The sequence below is a fragment of the Eumetopias jubatus genome, unplaced genomic scaffold, assembly GCF_037043125.1.
Source record: "Eumetopias jubatus isolate StellerSeaLion01/CBP00866 unplaced genomic scaffold, mEumJub1_p1.0 scaffold_13, whole genome shotgun sequence".
Classification (NCBI taxonomy): domain Eukaryota; kingdom Metazoa; phylum Chordata; class Mammalia; order Carnivora; family Otariidae; genus Eumetopias; species Eumetopias jubatus.
Genome location: NW_028274819.1, coordinates 93,678,316 through 93,690,305, shown reverse-complemented (window position 1 = coordinate 93,690,305; position 11,990 = coordinate 93,678,316). Strand labels below are relative to the sequence as shown.

General features: G+C 38.4%; 1 pseudogene; it reads right to left on the bottom strand.

Annotated features, from left to right (window-relative positions):
- Positions 1-2,022: 2,022 nt before the first annotated feature.
- LOC114226060 (olfactory receptor 8B8-like) lies at positions 2,023-2,959 on the bottom strand (annotated as a pseudogene).
- Between the last annotated feature and the right edge of the window lie 9,031 nt (positions 2,960-11,990).

Here is an 11,990-nt window from a genome sequence, read left to right as displayed (position 1 = left end):
ACCTATGATAATGAAAGTCAGAAGAGTGGATACCTTGAGGTGGGGGAGGGGGTCCGTGGGGGGGATGAGGGCAGATAGTATTTACTGGAAAGGACCAAAAGGAAGCCTTCTAAAGTGGATGTAAATGTTTTACATTGTTATCTAGGCTGTGGTTACATATACATATGCAAAAACTCAATGAGCTATATACTTAAGATTTGCACACTTTGCTATATGAAATTTAGGCTACAAAAAATTTTAAAGGAGGGTTTCTGTTTTTCTTTCATTACCTACATTGTACTGCATACCCAATATATATATACCCAGTACACCAACCCACGCCTAAATTCTAGGTCCCCCAAATTCAAAGTACAATCTTCCCCCATGTGTTTATTTCCATTGCAGCAACATTGACCATAATCAAAAGGCAAAATTAAACACTTATCCAAACTTTCCTTATTTCCCACTAGAAGAGAATTTTCCTAAGGAAAAGTTCAAAAGTAAAAATAGTTCCCCAGCACTTCACTTATCTTTCTTCCCAAAGAAATCTTACCACTAATGGTGACTTTACACCCCCCCCAAAAAAATTCTTTTGATTTTTTTATATAATGCTTTGTTTCCCATTACAAAATACTGTAGATTGATGAACTTATCCTGAGATCACCATACCTTCCCCATATACCCCATTATTAGAACATGATGGCTATCTGCAATGCCTGAAAATTCAGTAGCACTTGCCTCTACTAATAAGCAGAAGCTTGGTGCTGCCCTGATAACCAAATATGTCCCCACAACTGCCTGGTGCTCTGTTACATCCTCCACACCAATGTCATTTAGTAAAAATATAATGCAAGCCACATATGTAATTCTCAACCTTCTAGTAGACACATGAAAAATGTAATTCTCAACCTTCTCAACCTTCTAGTAGACACATGAAAAAAACTAAACAGATAAATTCATTTTAATAATAAATTTTATTTAACATAATGTATCCAAAATGTTATTTCTGTGTGTAATCAACATAAAAAGCTGTCAATGAGATATCTTACATTATTTTTCATATTAATCCTTCAAAGATCCAGTGTGTATTTTACAATTACATTCCACACTTATAGTGTGTCTCAGTTCCCAATGCTCAGTGCCATACACAGCTAGGGACTGCCATATTGGATAGGTAGCTCCCAATTATCTTGGACCACAGCCAAGGTAACCCTTGAAATAAGACTCCAAATTCTTTCTCTGTTAGTCTTGAAATAACATATGACATCTCCACCACATGTCTTTACACTCCATAAAATTAAATTTCTCTCCTCTGGAAGTTCTAATTCACTAAACTATGCCTGTAGGGCTCCACCCACCAAGTCAGTGGACACCATACTTGCCTCTCTGAAATCTAACATACTTTCCACTTACACACTACAAAATTCATCAAACACTGATCTTGTCATCTTGCCAAGACCAACTCAACAAAATTTTTCACCTCCTACTCTCTTGCAAAATGTGATATATTAAAATTATCTTGTGAAAAGCGCATGAAATTACTGTGAATATATTCATAACTTAAATGTGCTAGGTCAACCAACATGTGAAATGAAATCTTCCAAGAAAGAAATGAGGCAAGAAAACATGGCATAGGGGAAAACAAACTGGATTAGGATTCAAGCAAGGATTTCAGTCTCAGCTCTGGCACCAGGTAGGTTTATGTTCTTGGGAAGCATACAAATGTTCTGACTCTGCAAAGTGTGATGTATTATATAAAGGCACTAGATCAAACGATTCCTAAGCCCCATTCAATGTTGAATACTCTATAATTATAACAATTATTTTTCCTAAAATAAAAAAGAAAGAATTGTGGGATATGGATAAGGAAGAACAATCCATTTGGGAAAGAAAGCTAAAATTTCCTCTGCCATATAGTATACAAAGAAAGCACTGGAGCTTGGATTCCTCCTTGAAAAAAGTAACAATAACAATAAATAATGGTAATAAAAACACTATAATAAAAAATTCCTTGGATCTCTTATCTCAATTTCTAATATTTTTTCAAGAGACGGTAATTCTGCTCAAGGTTTTCCTCAGGGCAAATTTGACATCTTTATTCCTCAGACTATAGATTAATGGGTTGAACATTGGCACAACAATAATGTAGAACAAGGAAGACACTTTCCCCTGGTCAAGGGGCAAAATAGAAGGTGGTTTAAGGTACGTAAAACTCCTGACCCAAAGAAGAGAGAAACAGCAATTATGTGAGAGCTGCAAGTACTAAAGTCTTTGGACCTGCCTTCAATGGAGCTAATATGGAAAATGCTGGAAATAATGAAACCATAAGAGATAAAAATGGCAACAATGGGCACCCCAATGCCAATGGTCACAACAATAAAGACAACTAGTACATTTATATAAGAGCTTTTGCAGGAGAGCTCAAGGAGGGCAATGATATCACACATATAGTGATTGACAAGGTTGTCAGCACTAAGGGTCAAAAATAATATATTTCCTGTATGGGTTACAGCTCCAAACACCCCCATCCCATAAACTCCCAACAAAAGGAGTAAACACACCTGAGAAGACATGGTGACTGTGTACAGCAGTGGTTTACAGATGGCGACATAGCGGTCATATGCCATCGCTGACAGGATGTAGGATTCAGAAAAGACAAAAAAAAGAAAAAGAAAAAGAGCTGAGTCATACACCCTGCATAGGAAATGATGTTCTTCTTGGAGACAAAACTCATTAGCATTTTGGGGATGATGGCAGTAGAGAAACTAAAATTTATGAAGGACAAGTTGAGGAGGAAAAAGTACATGGGAATATGAAGGTGAGAATTCAGCCCAATCAGGGTTATCAGGCCCAGGTTCCCCACCACCGTGACCACATAGAAACCTAGAAACAGGAAGAAGAGGGGCATCTGGAGTTCTGGCTCATCTGTTAAGCCTGCGAGGATAAACTCTGCCACAGAGGGGGCATTATCTGCAGCCATTGTCCTCTAGGAGGGTCCCTAAGGGAAAAAGAAACAAGTCACTAGACAGAGAGAAGGCTACACACCGTGGAAGCGCAGGGAGTAACGGAGAAGACAAGGATAGGAACATTTACTGAGTACTAACTATGGGATAGGCGCTGTTCTAAATGCTGTGTGGCATTGTGATTATCCCCATTTCACAGATGAGGACCCTGCACCTAAGTGACTTGCGCAAGTCCCAATGCTGCTAAGTTACAGTAGAAGGTGAACTCGGGTGGTCTGGCTCCTGGGGTTTGAGGTTTTACCCCCTCTGCTACAGGACAGACCAGGTCAGGCAGGCACTCACCCTCCTTCTGCTTGGAGTCACAATGCTGTTCTCCACTAGCTCTCATCCAGCTCTTTCATGGACACTCAAACGGCCCTGGTGAACAGAAAGTGACAACTCAGAGCTCAGACCCTCTGCTTCTGCTTCTCTACTTTGAGGATCAAAACTCTAATTGTCTTGCTGACCTGAAGAACTTGATCTGATTGTAGCTTTGGCCCAAGTCTCTTGTCCAAATTCTAGGCATGAGACAGCATCCTTTCCTAATGCCCATGATAACACGAGACTAAAGAGTTTTATTCTGGATTAGAGATCTCAGTGATGTAGTTACAGAGAATCCCTCAGGATCACTGTTCCAGAGACCCCCCTCTTTAAGGAAGAAGAAATGTTTGTGTAAGCCCTTGATAATGCTTGATGTGGTTTCTAATGACCTGTGGTTACATTTTTCATTGTGATTACATCTTTTTAAACTATTAATTATACCAAAGCACCATGGGAAAAAATAGTAATTACTACCTTGTATTGAACCTTACTGTTTTTCAAATACTGTATTGATCCAGCACCCTCATATGAAAGATCCAAAGCAATGCACAAAAAATAGTACCTTGTTTATTCCTCACAACAGCCTTATATATTAGACCTATAAATATCCACTTTAAAAGTGAGGAGCACACACAGCTTGTAGGTTCCAGAATCTTGAGTCAAACTATGATCTACCCAACTCCAAACTTCATAGGGGCCAGGGACCTTTCTGAGCTTCTTAAGCAAACACAAGGTATTTAATGTATGTTACTAACAATGCCTAATTTTGTCTCCAGACACCACTCCTGCCTATTACAACTACTGCACACATTGTCAAAATCGTTCTCAGGAAGTGATTTCATTCATACAGAGACTAATAAAGTTTTGCATGGCAACTTACACTCAATGCCTTTTACCAGGGGCCCTTAATATTAAGGAAGACAGATTTCATACCCAAAAAAGAAATCTTGATTTGGGGTAATTTGAGCTTCAGTGTGCCAGTGGATTAAATAGGTTTTTGGTCCTGGATTCATGGCAAAAGTCCTCTTACAGAAGTTACAAAGTCCAAACACAAAAGCAGAAATCCATCTTCCTCCAGAAAAGTTCTACTAAAATCACTGCACGCACGCCTCTGTGTGTTTGTGTGTGCACACACATCCGTGAGAACTTGCTCACCCTCAGCTAAGATTCGGCAATGACAATGCCTCATCTTTTGATTCACACTTAGAATTAACATGTCCCAGAGTAACTCCAGGAATCCCAATCCTTGTTCTTAATCCCACTGCACAAATGCTATAAACAGAAAAAGAAGAAAAAACTCATTAAAATGAATGAAATTAAGCTCTCTCCTTGAGAACCAAGTACAGAGAAGTTGAGGGTTCTCTGAAAGCTCTAGGGGGATTTTGTTACTTCAGAGACAGTTGCCATGGCAACCTCATTTCCAAATGTATCTTAAACAGGGCTTCTCTAAAGTCATGTTACCTGATGACTTACTCCAGTACAGCAGAGAACAAAAAAGCTGTTTTGCCCTTTCCATTTGTACAGTACTGTTGCCTTTCCAAAACTAGAATCTCTGAAATGGCTTTCTTCTTATATTTGTTTCTAACTTAAACTGTACATTATAAATACAACATTACAGGACATATGAAGATTTACATACAGTAAAATGCCTTTGCATATATGTCTCATGCATGTGCATTGGCTCTCAGACTTCTAGTAGACCATGTATGGTCCCAAATCAATCCTACGTATCATAGGATTCCCAGCTTCAATAAGAAGCACAAACCTGGCCAGAGAGAAGAGATGGCACCTGACTGGCCTCCACGTGAAATAGCTTTGATTAGCTCCTGAGAAAATAGATAGAATTCAATTCATCTTTCAGTAATCATATGTGTCTGTATATTACTGTTAAATTGATTTTTTTTTTCAGTGTTCCAGGGTGGTTTTTTTTATTTTAATTTTTTATTTAAATTCAATTTAGTTAACATATACTATATTATTAGTTTCAGGGGTAGAATTTAGTGATTCATCAGTTGCATATAATACCTACTGCTCATTACATCAATTGCCCTCCTCAATGCCCATCACTCAGTTACCCCATTGTTAAATTGATTTTAATAAACTTATTTGGCAATGTAATATGTGAGGCTTGGGGATACAAAAAACAAACAAAAAAATAAGCAAACAAACAAAAAACACAAAAAGTAAAGTACATGGTTCATTGCTAGAAAGAAGCTAACAGTCTAATAGAGGCATCATCTATATAGGCTGTTTTTCCTGTCTCTGTCCCTTCATCCCTTCATAGCTCACATTTCCCAGTGTTCATCTCTCAAATTTCCACACTATCTCTACTTCCTTTAATTCTTTTTTTCTTTTTTTAATTAAAATTCAATTAGCCAACATATATAGTACATCATTAGTTTTTGATGTAGTGTTGAATGATTCATTAATTGCTTCCTTAAATTCTTGATGAGCTCCTTCATTTTGTGGCTTCCACAATCCCTCCATATAAATGGCTCTCAAATTTGTGTCTTTATTTCTCCATTCTCTATTAAGTTCCTTTCCTGTGTACCCAACAGGATTTTTTTTTTTTTCTGGATGTTTCAAGAGACTGTCCTGTGGTCATCTCTGAGCTCATCAAGTACACAAACACATGTTCCTTTCTCCAAAAGTAGATGTTCTCTCAACCTCTCCATTATTTATCTGAGTATAACCAATGGTGAAGCGGTAGAGAGTAGAATTCATAAATTCTAAGCCTAGTTTTCCTAGGGCAGTCCCACCAGAAATTATTAATAGCTCTCTCTTTCACTCTGAAATATATCCTAGTTGAGTGAGAAGTATTCAGAGCATAAACTTCAGAATCTGGTGGACCTCAGCATAAATCCTAGTTCTGTGTCTTAGTAGCTGTGTGATCTTTCGAAATTTAACTTTTCTGTAAGTTTCTAATTTTTAATCTTAAAATGAGGAAAAGAACCACCACTCAAAGTGTTATTTTAATGAGTAAATGATGTACCTTCTGACACAAAGAAGATACAAAAAGCAGTTTATTAAAATGATTTATTTTTATGTACATTATTCTTAAAGATTTATTACATAAATGAAATTTATTATTTATTATACTGGTAGTAATAACTGTATCCTTGGCTGAAAGCAGTTTCAGAATGGGCTGGAACAGAAAGAAACCAAAGGCAGGGAAGTCAATTTAAAAGCTTTACATGAGCATGGGGCACTTGGCTGGCTCAGTTGGAAGAACATGTGACTGAATCTCGGGGTTGTGCATTCAATTTCCACATTGGTTGTAGAGACTACCTAAAAATAAATAAAACTTTAAAAAAAACACTTTACACAAGCAGTATAGACGAAAAAAAGATAAACAGTGCCACATATTATGATATTATGATGAAATACCAAACAGGATTTCATATCTATATGGCTTGAGAGAACTACAGAAAAGCGGCACAAATCAAATTTGTTGTTTCCAAGCCCAACCTGTGACAGAAATGGGAAAATAAGGAGGTGGAAGGATAAAGAGCTGGATTTTAGACAAGATCATCAAATGCTGGTGGGACTTCCAAACACCAACGAATGAAAGAAGTAGAAAATGGAAAATCAGGGGCACCTGGGAGGCTCAGTCCTTAAGCGTTTGCCTTCAGCTCAGGTCATGATCTCAGGGGCCTGGGATGGAGCCCCGCATCAGGCTCCCTGCTCTGCGGGAAGCCTGCTTCTCCCTCTCCCACTCCCCCTGCTTGTGTTCCCTCTCTTACCGTTTCTCTCTCTGTCAAATAAATAAATAAAATCTTAAAAAAAAAAAAAAGAAAATGGAAAATCAGAGACTTAAAAAAAGGAATTGAGATATAAATTGTGGGATCACCTGAATAGAGGAGATCACAGAAAAAATAGGAAAATGGCTTCAAGGAGTTGTGTTTAAAGGCAGAATAGTTAGGGGTAACGTTTGAAACTTTCAAAAATGCCAAAAGATAAGGGAAGAAAGGAATTGGCCAACAAAAATGTCAAAAAAAGCAAGGATAGCAATTAAGAGCAAGAACTGGGGGACGCCTGGGTGGTTCAGTCAGTTTAGCTTCCAGACTCTTGGTTTGTCTCAGGTCTTGATCTCAGGGTTGTGAGATCGAGCCCCGAGTTGGGCTCCATGGTCAGCAGGGAATCTGCTTGAAGATTCTCTCCCTCTGCCCGTTCCCCCCACTGTCTCTCACACTCTCTTTCTCTCTCCCAAATAAATAAATAGATATTTAAAAAAAAGAGCAAGAACTGGGGAAAACAAATTTAGAATTAAACCCTAATATCTATAATATATATATAATATCTATAATATATAATAATAGTTATATATTATAATATATATAATATAATTGCAAATCTATTCACTATAATATCTATATTCCTTATTTCCTGGGTGAACCTGAGTAACTTAACCTAATTAATACTTAGTGTCCCAATCTAAAACACAGGATTAAATAAATAAATAAAATAAAAAATAAAAAATTTAAAAACAGGATAATAATACCAAACTGGCAGATATTTGTGAGGACTGAATTATACTCCCATGAATATTCATTTAGTAAATATTAGTTGAGTTCACAAAATGTCAGAGAGGTCAAGGTAGAGAAAAAATTTATTTTATTTTATTTATTTATTTGACAAAGCGAGAGAGCACAAGCAGGGGGAGCAACAGAGGGAGACGGAGAAGCAGGCTCCCCACTCAGCAGGGAGCCTGATGCAGGGGCTCAATCCCAGGACCCTGGGATCATGACCTGAGCTGAAGGCAGAGGCTTAACTGACTGAGATACCCAGGCGCACCAGGTAGAGATTTTAAGAGTAAGGGATAAATAATGTTGATGTAAGAAAGAACATCAAGGTTCAAAGCCAATGGCCAAGAAAGAATTCCTGAGACATCTTTGGGGAAAAAAGGTGATTTTGTTAAAGCACGGGGACGGGACCCATGGGGCAGAAACAGCTGCAATGGGGTCATGTGTGGCCCATTGTATACTTGGGTGGGGGTTAGAGATAGCATAAGTCTCTAAGGAATTTTGGAAGCAAGGTTTCCAGGACCTTGAGGGGGCTAGCTGTTGTCAGGAAAAGGTAAACAATGTCCACAATAGCGAAACTATGGAAAGAGTCAAGATGTCCATCAACAGATGAATGGATAAAGAAGATGTGGTATATATACACAATGGAATATTATGTAGCCATCAAAAGGAATGAAATCTTGCCATTTGCAACAACATGGATAGAACTGGAGGGTATTATCCTGAGTGAAATAAGTCAATCAGAGAAAGACATGTATCATATGACCTCACTGATATGAGGAATTCTTAATCTCAGGAAACAAACCGAGGGTTGCTGGAGTGGTGGGGGTGGGAGGGATGGGGTGGCTGGGTGATAGACATTGGGGAGGGTATGTGCTATGGTGAGCACTGTGAAGTGTGCAAGACTGTTGAATCACAGATCTGTACTTCTGAAACAAATAATGCAACATATGTTAAGAAAAAAAAAAAAGAAGAAGATAGCAGGAAGGGAAAAATGAAGGGGGGGACATCGGAGGGGGAGATGAACCCTGAGAGACTATGGACTCTGAGAAACAAACTGAGGGTTCTAGAGGGGAGGGGCTGGGGGGATGGGTTAGCCTGGTGATGGGTGTTAAAGAGGGAACGTACTGAATGGAGCAATGGGTGTTATACACAAACAATGAATCATGGAACACTACATCAAAAACTAATGATGTAATGTATGGTGATTAACATAACATAATAAAAAAAAAGGAAACGGTCATTTATTACCGTCTAATAAAACCTTAGTCATGAGACCCTTCAGGTGTAGATCCGTGGGTCATATGCTTGAAGGATGATTGCCAAAATATATCTTGGGGGCTTTAGAGATAAAGGAAGTTTCCAAAGGAATTTTTATATGTTAAAGTAGACTTACAGAATCCTGAGGGGGGGGGGTGGTGTCAGGTTAGGATTGCCTTTTGCTCTTAGCAAAGTATTAACATTGAGGCAGTTGAGTACCTAGAGGAATGTCACTCTGCCTGTTTCAAGGACTTGTCAATGGGCTGTAGGTAGTAAGGAAATTTAATCATTTTTCTTCTGCCTTTGTTTCCCACATCAATGTTACCAAAGGGAAAAAAGAACTGAAAAACAATCTTGAACTAAGACATTCTCTTGCAAGTCTATTCACTATTTTTCCATGTTACTCTTACAGTGCTTTGTCTAATACAGCCTTATACTATTCATTATTTCAAGATAATATTCCAGAAACCCCAGCTAGATTAAAAACTTCTTCAAAGAGAATCCTTAATCCTATAGCTTTTGGGTGCACTAACACATTGAGTACCAATCAGAGTGAAGAATACATTATAGATGCTCTTCAAAAACTAAATGAATGTAATGGGCTTGCATGTTGATAGAGTGCCATGAAAATCCATATGGCAAACCCATAATTTCTGGGATTAGTTGTTTACTGTGTGAAATAATTCATCAGAGGTTCTGATAAGCAGACATTTTATCCCTACCCCCAAAAAGTAATATAAACCACACATAATCAGGTTTACTAAAACTAAGTTTGAAACCTTTAATATGTTGATAATGCCGTCTACACAACAATGCCAGGAGATTTCTGCCTGTCAGGGTCAAAGTGTTTGTAGAAGAAACTTCCACCTTTCTTAAAGGTGCCAGCAAAGGAAAGTTTACTAAGTGGCAGAAGTTACAGCAAAGACTACAGAGAGAGTTACCAAGCAACTTAAAATTCTCTAGAACCAAGATTTTTTTCCTCAGGGGCTTAAATTCAGGGAATGTTGTGCTAATTAGTAAAGTTGTATTAATTAATATACAAATACTGTAAAATCTATCATTTACAAGAAGTGTAAAGGGTACAAAAGAAATCAGTGTGCTAGGAAGTACAATATAGGCAGAATTAATCAGGACAAATCCAAAATAATCTTCAAGTGTGGTTTCATGGAAAGAAGAAATGTAATTTGATGAGTAGAAACAGGGAGATAATTCTAAGCTAACAGAGACTTTTTAATTTACTAATAATTATTAAATTAAATGTCTTACATGTGCAAAGAAATCAAGCAATGTAAAGAAAGTAAAATGAAAGTAAAATGCATGGACTCCTCTATAATCTTACTTGCAGCATTAAAGAAACTGCAATTTCTTAAAGACCTCTCTGGAAAGGAAAGCCATATACCTTCTCAGTGATATGTTCCAATATTTTACAAAGCTTTCTCTCAGGAGCTTCATTTTGTTAGCTTAATTCAGAGGCAGTGTGGTGTCCTGGAGAAACCGTAGGCTTAGAAGTCTGAAGATCTGGCTCGGGTCATACCTTCTTGAACAAGGCACTGAATTATCTTTACCTGGAAATTTCTCCTCTATAAAAGGAATAGATGAAACCAAATGCTGTTAAATTCAATGAATTCTTTCCCGTACTATTCACCTAACACAATGACAGCTAACTTCTTGAAATATTCATTTTCCTTTCTGAAGTGGAAAAAATCAATTTTTTCCTCCCTATGCAGGGAAAAACCCAGTTCCTCCCTACTGTGTGTTTTTCTCTTGTGAGTATCCTTTAACACTCACACAGAACACTTCATTCTGACACTTCTGGTCACCAAATGTGTGGGGGTTTTCCCCACAACAACGAGCAAGTCTCCGTGACACCAGCTGGGTGTCCTACAATTTAACTCAATTCTGACACTACCTGGGTAATGTCCAATCGCACAGGTTAGAGGCTCAGTCCCACAAGACTGCCTCAGACCCTCAACACACACACACACACACACACACACACACACACACACACACACACACACACTCTTCAGACGTCAGTTCCAAGCCCAGGTTATCACCTGTGCTTCTGAGCAACTGACTACATAGATCAAAGGATCCAGACCCTCTCCTTGGGGTTTGCTTAATTTGCCAGAGTGGCTCACAGAACTCAGGGAAACAATGACGTATGCTTACGAGTTTATTAAAGGATACAGATGAGCATCCAGATGGAAGAGATACAGGGCAAGGTGTGTGGGATGGGCCCCAGAGCTCCCATCCCTTATTCAGGCAAGCCACTCTTTTACCACCTCATGTTCACCAAACCAGAAGCTCTCCAAACCCTGTATTTGGGGATTTTATGGAGGTTCCATCATGTCAACACGTTGATCATTAGCTCCATTTTCAGCCCTTTTCTCTTCTTGAGAGAATTCAGGGCAAGGCTGAAAATTCCAAGCTTCTAATCATGGCTTAGTCTTTCTGATGACCAGCCCCCATCCAGGAGCTATTCAGGAGCCCACCAGAGCCACCTCATTAGAACAAAGGACACTCCTATCACCAAGGAAATTACAAGGGTTTCAGGAGTTCTGTGCTAGGAACTGGGGACAGAGAACAATATATATCTGTTCTATTATATCACACTTTCCTTTCGAAACACATCACCTACCTAATTTTCCTTCAACTTCTGGCCACTTTTCCATTTCCTTCAAGAGCTAAATACTGATATTCCCCAGAGTACCAACCTCAGTTTTCTAATCTTGGCATTCTCTTTGTGCTCTCCAAAAGACCTTGTCCATTCCCACGCCTGAAATTACCCTCTGCTGATGACTTCCAAATTTGTATTTCTATCCACATCTGAACACCCAACAGACACCTAAAATTCAACACATTAAGAAATTATATCACTACCTTTCCTCAAAAACTTTCTCTT